Here is a 14,084-nt window from a genome sequence, read left to right as displayed (position 1 = left end):
ATGGAAGGTGGAGGCTCCTCCATAGGGGAAATGAGCACCATCTATATCCAAGAGACTCTAATATCTAGTCTTCAATTAAACAACCATCTACATGTATTAGATGTAAGAGAATGTAGTAACTGATGTAGCAGAGCTGAGACTGTTCATGTGGCGCACTGGGTTATCAAACCAATAAAGAAACTTTAAGGACCTGAAAAACATGGCTGCTCTCTTCTAAAATCTGTCACACTTGTCTACGGTTGTGTGTGATATTGTAGCTTAAAAAGTTGTAGCGTAATTTTTTTTTGCCTTTTACAAGAATTTCTGAGAAGGAAGGTCAAGTGTGAATGGTGTACTGTATGTGCAAAGCTCGCGGCCTGTGTTGTGGCAGCGAGCAAGATTAGTGGACCCACTGGACCACAGAGGGGACCCAGGCTTATCCTTTATTGGGAGGGGCTTAACTAAGCACCCACCGTGAGGTGGACACCAGGTACCACTCCCAAGGCAGTGTGACCCTCAGGACAGGTCACGGACTCAGGAATAGATGGGTGTAGGTGACTGAGGCAGGCTGAACAGGCGGGTACAGACAGGATTGGTGGGCACAGCAAGGGTAGTCAGGTATGGGAAGGTAGGTACAGGAGACGGACACGCGGTTAACGGGACCTGACAACTAGCTAGCAGACTGGTATACTGACTAACTGAATGTGTTGTGCAGGCACCTCCCCTAATGGGAGGATGCCTTAAATGCACTGGAATTATATCCTGGAAATGGCACACCGGCCCTTTAAAGGGAACCTGTCAGGTCCCATATTCTGGGTGCATATTGCTAATCCCTGCCTAACCGTCCCTGTATACACTAGCATAGATAAAGAGATCTTTAGAAAAAGTATTTTTAAAGATCTTATATTGTATGCTAATGAGCGAGGGGACTAGTCCCCTGGGCGTTAGTTCCCCTGGCTAGTCGGCTCCATTAGCATGTTAGCACGCCCACAGCGACATACTAACATGCTAATGAATGTGCAGCGTTAGAAGATGATCTCACCTCTCTGCTGCCATCACTGCCCGACACTGGATTTCGGCTCAGTGAGCATGACCCCGGAGTTCCGGTCATGCGCACTATGAAGCCAGGTGTACGCGTCCTGACTTCAAACTGAAGTAGTGCACATGACCCAAACTCTGGGATCATGCACACTGAGCCGACATCCAGCGTCGGGTGGTGATGGCAGCCGGAGAGGTGAGTAAGATCATCCTCTGACGCTGCGTATTCCTTAGCACGCCCACAGGGGTGTACTAACATGCTAATAGAGCCGACTAGCCAGGGCAACTAATGCCCAGGGGACTAGTCCCCTCGCTCATTAGCATACGATATAAGATCTTTAGAAATACTTTTCTAAACATCCCTTTATCTATGCTAGTGTATACAGGGACCAGTAGGCCGGGATTAGCAATATGCAACCAGACTGCTCGTGGTTCTGGATGCATATTGGACCTGACAGGTTGCCTTTAAGAGGAGGGCCGGTGTGCACGGGCACATCTTAGGTGCACTCTCGGGAAGACTGTGTGGCATGTACAGGGACAGGGAAGGGAAAGATGTAGAAGCACACGTGGATGGCCGAGGGAATGTGGGGGCGGACGTGACCCCGAGTAAGTCGGTGTCTCTGCATAGACACTGGCGCTACAGTATGTGCCATAGAGTATTGGGCCATTGACCATTGGGTCTTACATCCTTAGGTGTGAGAATCTGTGCAGGGCCACCCCAACATAGTAACACTATGGTTGCCAATAAAGGGAGTGTGAAATTGTCACAGTGACTATGGTTGTCAATAAAGGGAGTGTGAAATTGTCACAGTGACTATGGTTGCCAATAAAGGGAGTGTGAAATTGTCACAGTGACTATGGTTGCCAATAAAGGGAGTGTGAAATTGTCACAGTGCCTATGAAAAGGCTGTAGAGGGGTCAACAATCACCAGTCTATTGTGTCCAGATGGCAAAATCAAGTACCTATTCTGATTCATGTATACCACGGCCTAGTACTAAATCCACATTGATGGCAGAATTATAGGGCATGTCCACCATTTAAACTATTTTTTTTTTTCAACAACAAAATAATTTAAAAGAAGCAACAATGCACCTATTCAACTAAACATTTCCTCCAGTTTTGTTTATACAGCTCCAGGGCAAACGCATTTCTGCAGTTATAGACTATACACGATCTGTATTCTTATCTTACTCCCCCTCATCTACTGTCTATAGATTACCAAAAAGAACACAAGACTGCAGGATCAGACTACACAGGGTTTGTTTTGTAGTCTGTAACCGCAGAAACGCATAGATCTACATAGGAACTGTATACACAAAACAGTAGGAGATTTTTAATGAAGACTTGTTACACATAGGAAGGAAAATGTCTCAAATGAAACCATGACCAGATGCTGAGATGGAACTTAGGGAGCTCGAGGGCAAGTAAAGTCCAGAGGATATAATGAAAAATAAGGGAAACATTAAATAGGTGCCTGTAGATGATAGGATCTAAAACTATAAATTGGATTAACAGTATAAATCCGTACGCAGCTCTGATGCTGAGTCAATGTTCTTATGTAGAGCACATTGGGGATGATTTATGAAAACTATTAGAGAGAAAATAGCTCCCATCTGCCATCTTGTAAAGTAGGTTAGAAAATTAAAGCACTGACTCTACAGAATGCAGTAGGTGGCTCCTCCACATTTCCTTTACTCTGGGTTTATAAACCTGTCCTTTTTTTTCTTTTTTTAAATTGAAAACCTTTACATTATTCATTAAATACGGTAATGCTGTAAACACCAGAGCAGCACTCCCCTTCACATTTGCAGGCCGGGATCCCTAGTTAAGTTATTTTTGTCTATTGACATCCAAACCTGCATTAATAATTCTTCAGGTTTGTGAGTTTAGAATTGATTGTTCAGTGTCTATACGGAGCTGGCTGCAATTATTAGCATTCTGGAGAAAAAAACTCAATTTCATATATTTTTGTGTAGATTACATATTACAATGATCTTACAAAGGTTGTAAAATACTGTCTTGTGTTCTCTTTTCTTCCTATGTACAAGGAAATAGCTACTATAATACTGCCCCTATATACAAGAATATAACTACTATAATACTGCTCCTATGTACAAGAATATCACTTCTATAATACTGCTCCTATGTAGGAGAATATAACTTCTATAATACTGTCCCTATGTACAAGAATGTAACTAGTATAATACTGCTCCCTATATACAAGAATATAACTTCTATAATACTGCCCCTATATACAAGAATGTAACTACTATAATACTGCCCCTATATACAATAATATAACTTCTATAATACTGCTCCTATGTTCGAGAATATAACTACTATAATACTTCTCCCTATGTACAAGAAAACAACTACTACAAAACTGCCGCCTATATACAAGAATATAACTTCTATAATACTGCCCCATGTACAAGAATGTAATTACTATAATACTGCCCTTATGTACCAGAATATAACTACTATAGTATTGCTCCTATGTACCAGAACATAACTACTATAATAGTATCCATATGTACAAGAATATAACTACTATAATACTGCTCCTATGTACGAGAATATAACTACTATAATACTGCTCCCTATGTACAAGAAAATAACTACTATAATACTTCCCCTATGTATAAAAATATAACTCCTATAATACTTCCCCATGTACAAAAATATAACTGCGATAATACTGCCCCTATGTACAACATTATAAGTGCTATAATACTTCCTTTATGTATAAAAATATAACTACTATAATACTGCCCTCTATGTACAAGAATATAACTACTATAATACTGCCCCTATGTACAAGAATATAATTACTATAATATTGCTCCTATGTACAAGAATATAACTACTATAATACTGCCCCCTATGTACAAAAATATAACTAGTATAATATTGTCCCTGAGGGCCGGGACGAAGGGTAGACCGGGTAGGCACCCGCCTAAGGCGCTACTTCCTGCATCCCCGAGGAGGGCGCACTTTGGTGGCAAAAAAGTGACACGGTGGAATGCCTGTGGCTACACAACACCATTATACAGCCGCTGGCAATCAGAACACTGACTGTCATGGCACACTCACAGAGGTAAACAATGTCAGTGACATCGCCATGAACTCTACCAGTATGCAGGCCACTCCCGACCAACGCCCTGCAGGAGATGGCACTCAAATTGGACGTCGGATTGCGCAATACAGTGTCGTCATCACACCATCCAGCGCCCCCTGTTGTACAGGATAGAAGAGGAGACGGAGTTGCGCTGGATGGGAAGTCGGGATTAGGGAAATCTAACCTTTGTTTTATTATATTTGTCACTGAATAGGGGACATTACAAGAGGGGCTGACTATAGAGACATGTGTTTTTGACTGTGGGGACATACATGGGGCTGGCTGTGTGGATACGTATGGCTGGCTGTGAGAATATACTTGGGCCTGGCTGTGGAGTCATACATGGGGCTGGTTGTGGGGATATACATGGGGCTGGCAGTGGGAACATACATGGTGGCTGTGGGGACATACATATGGCTGGCTGTAGAGATATTAATGGGACTGGCTGTCGGGAGATACATGGGGCTGGCTGTGGGGTTATACATAGGTCTGGCTGTGGTGACATATATATGGCTGGCTGTGGGGACATTGCAAGAGGGACTGGCTGTGGAGACATCATATCAAAGCACTTTTTTTTTCAATGAAGCTAACATTAAATTAAACAGAAATACACTCTATACATTGTTAATGTGGTAAATGACTATTCTAGCTTCAAACATCTGGTTTTAATGCAATATCTACATAGGTTTATAGAAGCCCTTTTCCAACAACCACCACTCCAGTGTTCTAATGGTACATTGTGTTTGCTAATTGTACAAGTATGTTAGCACAGCTGAAAACAGTTTTGCTGATTAGAGAAGGTATAAAACCGACCTTCCTTTAAGCTAGTTGAGAATCTGGAGCATTACATTTGTTGGTTCCATTAAACTCTCAAAATGGCCAGGAAAAAAAAAACATGTGAAACTCGACAGTTTATTCTTTTTCTTAGAAATGAAGGATATTCCATGCGAAAAATTGCTGGTCTTCAGGGCAGAGTGGCAAAGAAAAAGCCATATCTGAGACCGGCTAATAAAAGGAAAAGATTAATATGGGCGAAAGAACACAGACATTGGACAGAGGAAGACTGGAAAAAAGTGTTATGGACAGACAAATCGAAGTTTGAGGTGTTTGGATCACACAGAAGAATATTTGTGAGGCACAGAACAACTGAAAAGATACTGGAAGTGGGCCTGACGCCATCTGTCAAGCATGGTGGAGGTAATGTGATGGTCTGGGGTTGCTTTGGTGCTGGTAAAGTGGGAGATTTGTACAAGATAAAAGGGTTTTTGAATAAGGAAGGCTATCACTCAATTTTGCAACACCATGCCATACCCTGTGGACAGCGCCAATTTAATCTACAACAGGACAATGACCCAAAGCACACCTCCAAATTATGCATGAACTATTTAGGGAAGAAGCATGCAGCTGGTATCTATCTATAATGGAGTGGCCAGCCCAGTCACCAGATCTCAACCCTATCGAGCTGTTGTGGGAGCAGCTTGACCGTATGGTGCGCAAAAAGTGCCCATCAAGCCAATCCAACTTGTGGGAGGGGGGAAGCATGGGGGGAATATCTCCAGATTACCTCCGCAAATTAACAGCCAGAATGCCAAAGGTCTGCAAAGCTGGTATTGCTGCAAAGGAGCATTCTGTGCCGAAAGCAAAGTCTGAAGCAGAAAATTATTATTTCAAGTAAAAATCATTATTTCTAACCTCGTCACTGTCTGGACGATATTTACTATTCATTATGCAACTTATTTGATAAATAAAAGTAGGATTTTTCATGGAAAAAAACAAAATTGTCTGGATGATCTCAAACTTTTGAACTGTAGTGTATATTTATTTACACACACTGTACATAGACATATATACATAGCTGCAGTAACCCAAATGTGATGTGTCTTTGAGGTAGTGGATACCGATACATTGTCACCAATGACATGTAAAGGACATGAATGTTCCCAACGTTGCATTTTTGTTCCCAGAGACTTCAGATGAATGAATACACATAGCGGTGTTGAGGGACCCTGCTTGTGGGCAGCTCCATTCTCTGCTCGGTCCTTCATTGATTTTTTTTTTTGTCCTTTAACATGTTGCATTTGCTCACATTTCAGAAAGTGTAAGAATAGCCTACAGCTACTGTCCACATGTCCATGGTTTATATAGGCCTGAAATAATCATCTCTGGCAACTCACGGATGAAATTCTACAGCCTTTTTTGTATGTGATTTGCTAGCAACAGATGTGAACTGTACATGTTACAATGTAATAATGGAGGGAAATATTAATATATATGAAAAGATATTAAATGTCATGTGCCATTATAAATTCCAGAAAGGGCAATTATGAATAATGTCATCTTGTCTAGAAAAGAAGAAATGTAGATATGGGGAACAGAGCGCACAATAGGGTGATGGAGGGAGAGTGGGGAAGTGTCAGGCTGCTTTCACACATCCGGTTTGTGCTGAGCGGCACAATCCGGCTCAAAAACATATGCAACGGATGCGGCGAAAGAAAACCCCGGATCCGTTGCATAAGTTTTCCCATGCGGCCCATCCGTTTTTTGACGGATGCGGCTTGATACTGAGCATGCGCAGTGCAAAAAAACGCATCTGGCGGCCAGATGCGTTTTTTGCCACAGGACGCTGCATCCAGCGTCCATAGGCTTGCATTGTAAATCGCGCTGCATCGCGCCGGATCTGGCGCGATGCTGTTTTTTTCGCCGCACCAAAAAACGTGCCATCCGGCCGGCGCATGGGCTAAATATGCCGGCAAAAACTGGACGCAACGCAAGGCCATGCGGCACAATACGGCGCTAATGCAAGTCTATGCGGGAAAAAATGCAACCGGCGGCAAAAAAAACGGTTGCGTTTTTTTCTGCAGTGCACCGTATTGTGCCGCACGGCAAAAACCGGATGTGTGAAAGCAGCCTAACGCTCTCCTGGTGACGGGCACAAATCCTATGTAGGCATGAAGGAAACCAGCTGCTGCCTCTTGGATGGTGGATGAATCCTCCAGGAAATATTGGACTCAGTGAGGTGGGCTGCATTGCTGCAGTAAATGCATTCCTCAACAATGATAATATGGTTTCTTAATCACAACGCATTTCAACGCCGTACCGGCGCCTTTATCAAGTAAACAAAACTAAATGTCACACCCACCTAGCGCGTTTTCAGTCAACTGGATCCATCTGATCTAGAAAACACATAGTTTTAATAGTGTTTTAGGGAAGTCTGAATCAGGATAATTTAGCCGGCATGGAGTATAGTTACAAAGAGCATCTCACTGTTGCATAGGAGGAGCTGACACGTCCGCATATTAGTACTGTATATTACAAGGGCAGCCTGTTGACATACATGAGATGTAATGCCTCTTATCACCTGTGGTGATGCTGCAGGATTGGAGGATATCAGGATACCCAGGGAACGGCTGACTTCTTTAGGGAAAGTCAGCATGATATTTGTATTATTACATGGCAACTGCCGTATTCAATTAAATAGAATTATGATCTGCACAGTTTGGTAGAGTTCAAGTTACCCTTATTGGAACCAATTCATAGGGGTAAAGTTTGTCACCCTTTCTATTCTTTAAAATTTGAGAGGTATACATTATGTCGTATTTATTTTGTCTTAAGTAAAAACAAAAAAAAAAAATCTCTACAGAGTTTTCTTCCAATTTTTCTGCATTGATGGGTCTCTTTCTTACTGACCTAAATTTACCCTCCAATTGGAAGGTCTATATGGATTATAGGAGGTTTCTGCCTACTGGTTGTACATGGAACTCAATGATAAGACAATATGCAGTATGCGCCATCTAAGGCTATGTGCGCACGTTGCGTACTAACCCTGCAGAAATTTCTGCAGCGATCTGAAGAGCTGCCGGCAAAGCGCACGGAAGAAGTGACATGTCACTTCTTAGAACGCAGCGCACACTGCTTAGCGCTGGCTCCTTGCTCTCCTAGCTACAGTACACATCGGGTTAATCAACCCGATGTGTACTGCAGCTACATGTGCAGAGAGCCGGAGCCGGCAGCACAGGCAGCGTGAGAGCTGCGGAGGCTGGTAACTAAGGTAAATATCGGGTAACCACCTTGGTTACCCGATGTTTACCCTGGTTACAGCTTACCGCAGCTGCCAGACGCCGGCTCCTGCTCCCTGCTCACTTCATTTCGTCGCTCTCTCGCTGTCACACACAGCGATCTGTGTGTCACAGCGGGAGAGCGCCTTTGAAGAAAACGAACCAGGGCTGTGTGTAACGAGCAGCGATCTCACAGCAGGGGCCAGATCGCTGCTCAGTGTCACACACAGCGAGATCGCTAATGAGGTCACTGTTGCGTCACCAAAACCGTGCCGTAGCAGCGATTTCGGTAGCGATCTCGCTATGTGTGAAGCACCCCTTAGAGGTGACTGCAGGCAGAATCTTATCATGTATCTCTGTATACAGGGAGCTCCCCCTAGTGGTAACAGCAGACAGAATCTTATCACATATCTCTGTATACAGGGAGCTTGCTTCCCCTATTGGTGGCTGAAGACAGAAGCTTATCATGAATCTCTGTATACAGGGAGCTCCCCCTAGTGGTGGCTGCAGACAGGATCTGATCATGTATTTCTGTATACAGGGAGCTCCCCCTAGTGGTGGCTGTAGACATATTCTTGTCATTTATCTCTGTATACAGGGAATTGCTCTTAGTAGTGGCTTATTATTATTATTATTATTATTAATAATATTTATTCTCTTATATAGCGCCATTAATTCCACATCACTTTTATACATTAGCAACACTGTCCCCATTGGGGCTCACAATCTAAATTCCCTATCAGTATGTTTTTGTAGTGTGAGAGGAAACTGGAGTACCCAGAGGAAACCCAAACAAACATGGGGAGAACATACAAACTCCTTGCAGATTTTGTCGTTGGTGGGATTTGAACCCAGGACCCCAGTGCTGCAAGACTGCAGTGCTAATCACTGAGCCACCATGCTGTCCTAGGCAGACTATTATCAAGTATCTCTGCAAACAGGAGGGCTCACTCTAGTGGTGGCTGCAGACAGGATCTTATCATGTATCTCTGTATAGAGGGAGCTCCCCTAGTGGTGGCTGCAGACAGAATCTTATCATGTTTCTGTGTATACAGGGAGCTACCCTTAGTGGTGGCTGCAGACAGAATCTTATCATGTATTTCTAAATACATGGAGCTCCCCCCAGTGGTGACAGCAGATAGAATCTTATCATGTATCTCTGCATACAGGGATCTCCCTCTAGTGGTGGCTGCAGACAGAATCTTATGTATCTCTCTATACAGGGAGCTCCCCTTAGTGGTGTCTGCAGAAAAAAGAACAACATACAGTACTTAAAATAAAGAGTACAATCCCCTTAAGTAAGTTATTAGCAAAGAATGTTGCAGACTTAATGTATTGTCAGTGGAATGTGCTATATACTCTGACCATAACTTAGGTGTCAATTGAAGGTGCATGAAAGAAATTATGTAACCGATCTGGATGTATAAAGGTTGATGACTGATGACATTCAGTTTAGCCATGCATAAACTAGTATTCTGTAGTTTGGTTTTGCTGTACCCTTCACAAACTACTGATACTGTACAGCTGGCTATAAACCTCAGCATAGACATACAGTATGTGCATGTTGTTGCCACTAGAATGTTGATAGATGACATCAAAGGGTAAACAATAGGTTTTGATGGGAAAAACTCCAAACTAGTTTACTGGCAGACCTGTGGTCTTTGGCTGTTTCATGCTTCTGCTCTGTAGGGCATCTTGTGCTCAATCATCCAAAGACTTTTTTTTCTGCATCTCACTCCCTTATTTTTTATCCCTCCATTGTTTCATTCACTTTTGCATATGAAACAATAATAATATCTCAGAGGTTCAACACATGCAAAGTATCAAACATAAACCAGAGAATTGAATGCGGCTTCTGCTCAGGGAAGTGCCCTTTATAAACATCGCTTTTCAGATCTGACATTAATGATTCTGTTTGTAAAATTGTGCTAAACCAGGGTCTATTATACTACTCTCAAACTGAACAGGAAGCTATTTGTAAATGAGATTTACCAGGCGTCATAAAAAACACTTCCATTAGGATTTCAGTTGATTTTAACAGATGTAACACCTTAACACATAAAATCTCAGAGAATGCAGCTGGAGATAATCAGCATCCTAATACTGTACATTTAATTACATCTCTCGCCAAGCAGAACCATACTTAAAGGGGTTATATAAAATAAAAAACATGGCTGCATATTTACAGAAATACTGCTACTCGTTTCCATGAATTGTGCAGTATTGTAATTCAGCCCCTTTCAAAATCAGCCCATAACCAGCAGCATGGACTGTACGAACCCAATTAAAATACTTTCTACAAGGTTGAACTTGATGGACCTGTGTTTTTATTTCATATGTAACAGTATAACTAAGAGTATAACTAATTTAATACTGCCCTCTATGTAGAAGAATATAACTATTATAATACTGTCACTTATGTACAAGAATATAACTACTATAATACACCCCTATGTACAAGAATATAACTACTATGATACACCCCTATGTACAAGAATATAACTACTATGATACACCCCTATGTACAAGAATATAACTACTATGATACTGCCCCATGTACAAGAATATAACTACTATAATACTGCCCCATGTACAAGAATATAACTACTATAATACTGCCCCCGTGTACAAGAATATAATTACTATAATACTGCTCCTATATACAAGAATATAACTACTATAATACTGCCCCTATGTACAAGAATATAACTACTATAATACTGCCCCTATGTACAAGAATATAACTACTATAATACTGCCCCCTATGTACAACAATATACCTACTATAATACTGCCCCCTATGTACAAGAATATAACTACTATAATACTGCTTGCTATGTACAAGAATATAACTACTATAATACTGCTCCTATGTACAACAATATACCTACTATAATACTGCCCCCTATGTACAAGAATATAACTACTATAATACTGCTTGCTATGTACAAGAATATAACTACTATAATACTGCTCCTATGTACAAGAATATAACTACTATAATACTGCTCCTATGTACAAGAATATAACTACTATAATACTGCTCCTATATACAAGAATATAACTACTACGATACTGCCCCTATGTACAAGAATATAATAATAGTATATAATTAGTATAATACTGTCCCCTATGTACAAGAATATAACTACTATAATACTGTCCCCTATATACAATAATATAACTACTATAATACTGCCCCCTATGTACAAGAATATAACTTCTAGAATACTGCCATCTATATACAGTACTGTGCAAAAGTTTTGGACAGGTGTGGAAAAAAGGTTTCCAAACACAAGTTTTAGTAGTTTATTTTAATCAATTAACAAAACTGGAAGTGAATGAATGAATGAATGAAAGAGAAATCTAAATCAAATCAATATTAGGTGACCACACTTTGCCTCCATGAGGTTTTCTAGATCACATGAAGAAAAAGAGCAAGCCTTTACCAACAGAAGATCTGGAGTTAGTTCTCCAAGATTATTGGAACAACCTCCCTGCTTAGTTCCTTCTCAAACCGTAGACAGACGGGATGATGTGAGATCAGGGCTTTGTGGGCCGAATCATCTCCAGGACCCCTCATTCTTAGGCCCCTTTCACACGTCAGTGATTCTGGGATGTTTGTGCTTTTTTTAAAACGTACCAGAATTACTGACATACGCTGACCCATTATAATGAATGGGTCTGCTCACACGTCAGTGATTTTTCACTGCACGTGTTTCAGTGCGGCGTACCCGCGTGTGCGTGATTGCCGCACGGAGACATGTCCATTTTTTTCTGGCATCACTGATGTCCCATGGACCACGCAGTGGTGTGGTCCGTGAAACACAAGCCAGAAAAAAACGTGCCTTTAAAATAAAAATCATTTTTACTCACCCGGTGTCCAGCGATGTCCTCTGCAGCCCGTTCTCCCTGCTGCTTCTGAGCCGGCTCATTATTGTCGCGCATATTCATTATGCGCGACACAGCCGACCCGGAAGCAGCTGCTGCGGGGGTCAGCGCCGGCCGGATGCTGCACCGCGGGAGCGATCAGCACCATGGACAGCGGGAGCGCGCACAGGTGAGTTGTTTTCTAAGTGCAATCACGGGCCACGGAGAACGGAGCCCGGATTGCACTTAGACAACCCACGTGTGCCGTAATTCACGGCACACGCAGGGACATGTGCGTGTTTTACACGCCAGTGAAAAACATCAGTGTTTTTCACTGACGTGTGAAACGGGCCTTAATGACAATGGCTGGATGTTGGAGGTCATGCTCCGGCTGCAGAATAAATTTGGAGACAATCAGACACCTCTCTGATGGTATTACATGATGTATAAGTATCATTTCCTTTATTAGTAAATTGTGATGACTATTGTGTCAATGTTTATAAAAAAAAAGTTTTTAATTTAATGATCTGCTAATCTAGGAGTTGGGGGGGTGTTCTGCATCTGCCATTGTTTATCTCTAAGGCCCTTCTTCATATTAGTATTATGGTGCTTAGTATATTGAATTTAAACGGGTTGCAATATTCAGTACTAGACTGGAATTTTGACAACTAAGTGTAAACTGTCAGATTTGCTTCCATCGTGTCTGGGTTTTGGCTTTCAGCCCCAGTTCAGATTTGGGAATGCTGTTTAAGCAGTCCACTATAATTTCCTTCATGCCGTCCTGTCATAACCTTTGTCAGCTCCTCTGACACCTGTCAATCAGGCGGTGCCAGCAATGCGCTGATTATACCATTGTAAGCAAGCATTAATTCCTTTGTGGTTCGCATGGAAACAGGACCCGGTGCGGCTTACTTCCTCCCAGCCATAACGTTGTTCTCAGAGTTGCTCATACGGAGATTTGTTCCTTCTCAACAGGTTTTCGCAATTCATACGGGGATCTCTCTATGAATAAAGGTAAAATAAGAATCACATTGGGTTATTTATTCCATATTTCATGCCGTGCTTTTAGCAAAAAAAAAAATATCTCCGGGCAGAAAAAAAAATATTTCCATGTTTTCTCTGTTCTTTCTGGAAATTTACAAGCAATTTCCTCCTATTTGTGTTTATTTTTGATTAATGAAGAGAAGATGCCAAGACTGTGCACAAGACACATTTGCACTGAGAAGATTATTTTGCATTTGGCTTCTTAAGCACCAGCTTGTGGCAACACATGGGTTGTGTATGGAGCAGCCGTTATGTTGTAATTACGAGCAGGAGGGTAGAATTATTTGGGGAGATAAACCATGAACAACAGAAGTGAAGGAAAAAAACATCATCATCTTGTTCCCTAAAGCATACCCATCATTACACACAAAGCATGTGGGTAATTGTAGTCCGGCTGCTCCTATCTTTTCTGATTCTCATGCTCGGTAACTTACCATACACTCTTTTTCAGCATTCTAAGTGCTGGAATTTCCTTTCCATTAGTTCCCAACATTCATTGCTCCTTCCATTTTCCAAACGCTCACCTGTCCTGACCTGAAAGCCCACTCCTCTGTTATGACTGCATGCAGTTTAACAGTCAGGAGAGCAGAAAAATAAAGACCTGGCCACACTTCCTATAGAAAAGACTCCGCTTCTGCTCTTTCTCCGGTCCTCCTTCTGCCCGTACTGTGCTTGACCCGGCTCGCCTGACTATTTCTCGCACGCCCCGCAGCTCTGCTCCACAGCTTTGCTGTGAGGCAGTTTACGAGAACACTGTGTATTTACTTCCTGGTTTTCGTTGTCCGTTTAGTGTCTTCTGCTGCAGATCTCCGGCTCCCCCTGGTGGCAGCTTGACACAGAGTTTTGGTATCTCTGTAGTTAGAGATAGATTGCACTTGACAACAGGCAGAGGACAAGGTGTCATGGTTCACCTGACCGTCCACATGGCTAGGGGACATAGCCTTCTCCCCGGCCTTACTTCTGGATGCCTTAAAAGCTG

At 42.1% G+C, this 14,084-nt stretch overlaps 1 protein-coding gene across 1 annotated transcript in view; it reads left to right on the top strand.

The window, feature by feature from the left end:
- The window catches only part of LOC142250084 (3',5'-cyclic-AMP phosphodiesterase 4B-like), a 412,078-nt gene that overhangs the window by 147,478 nt on the left and 250,516 nt on the right, over positions 1 to 14,084 (top strand). The gene's annotated exons all lie outside the window — the stretch shown is intronic.

The sequence above is a fragment of the Anomaloglossus baeobatrachus genome, chromosome 8 (assembly GCF_048569485.1).
Source record: "Anomaloglossus baeobatrachus isolate aAnoBae1 chromosome 8, aAnoBae1.hap1, whole genome shotgun sequence".
NCBI lineage: Eukaryota > Metazoa > Chordata > Amphibia > Anura > Aromobatidae > Anomaloglossus > Anomaloglossus baeobatrachus.
Note: the sequence above shows the minus strand (reverse complement) of the source record. Positions and strands in the feature narration are given on the sequence as shown.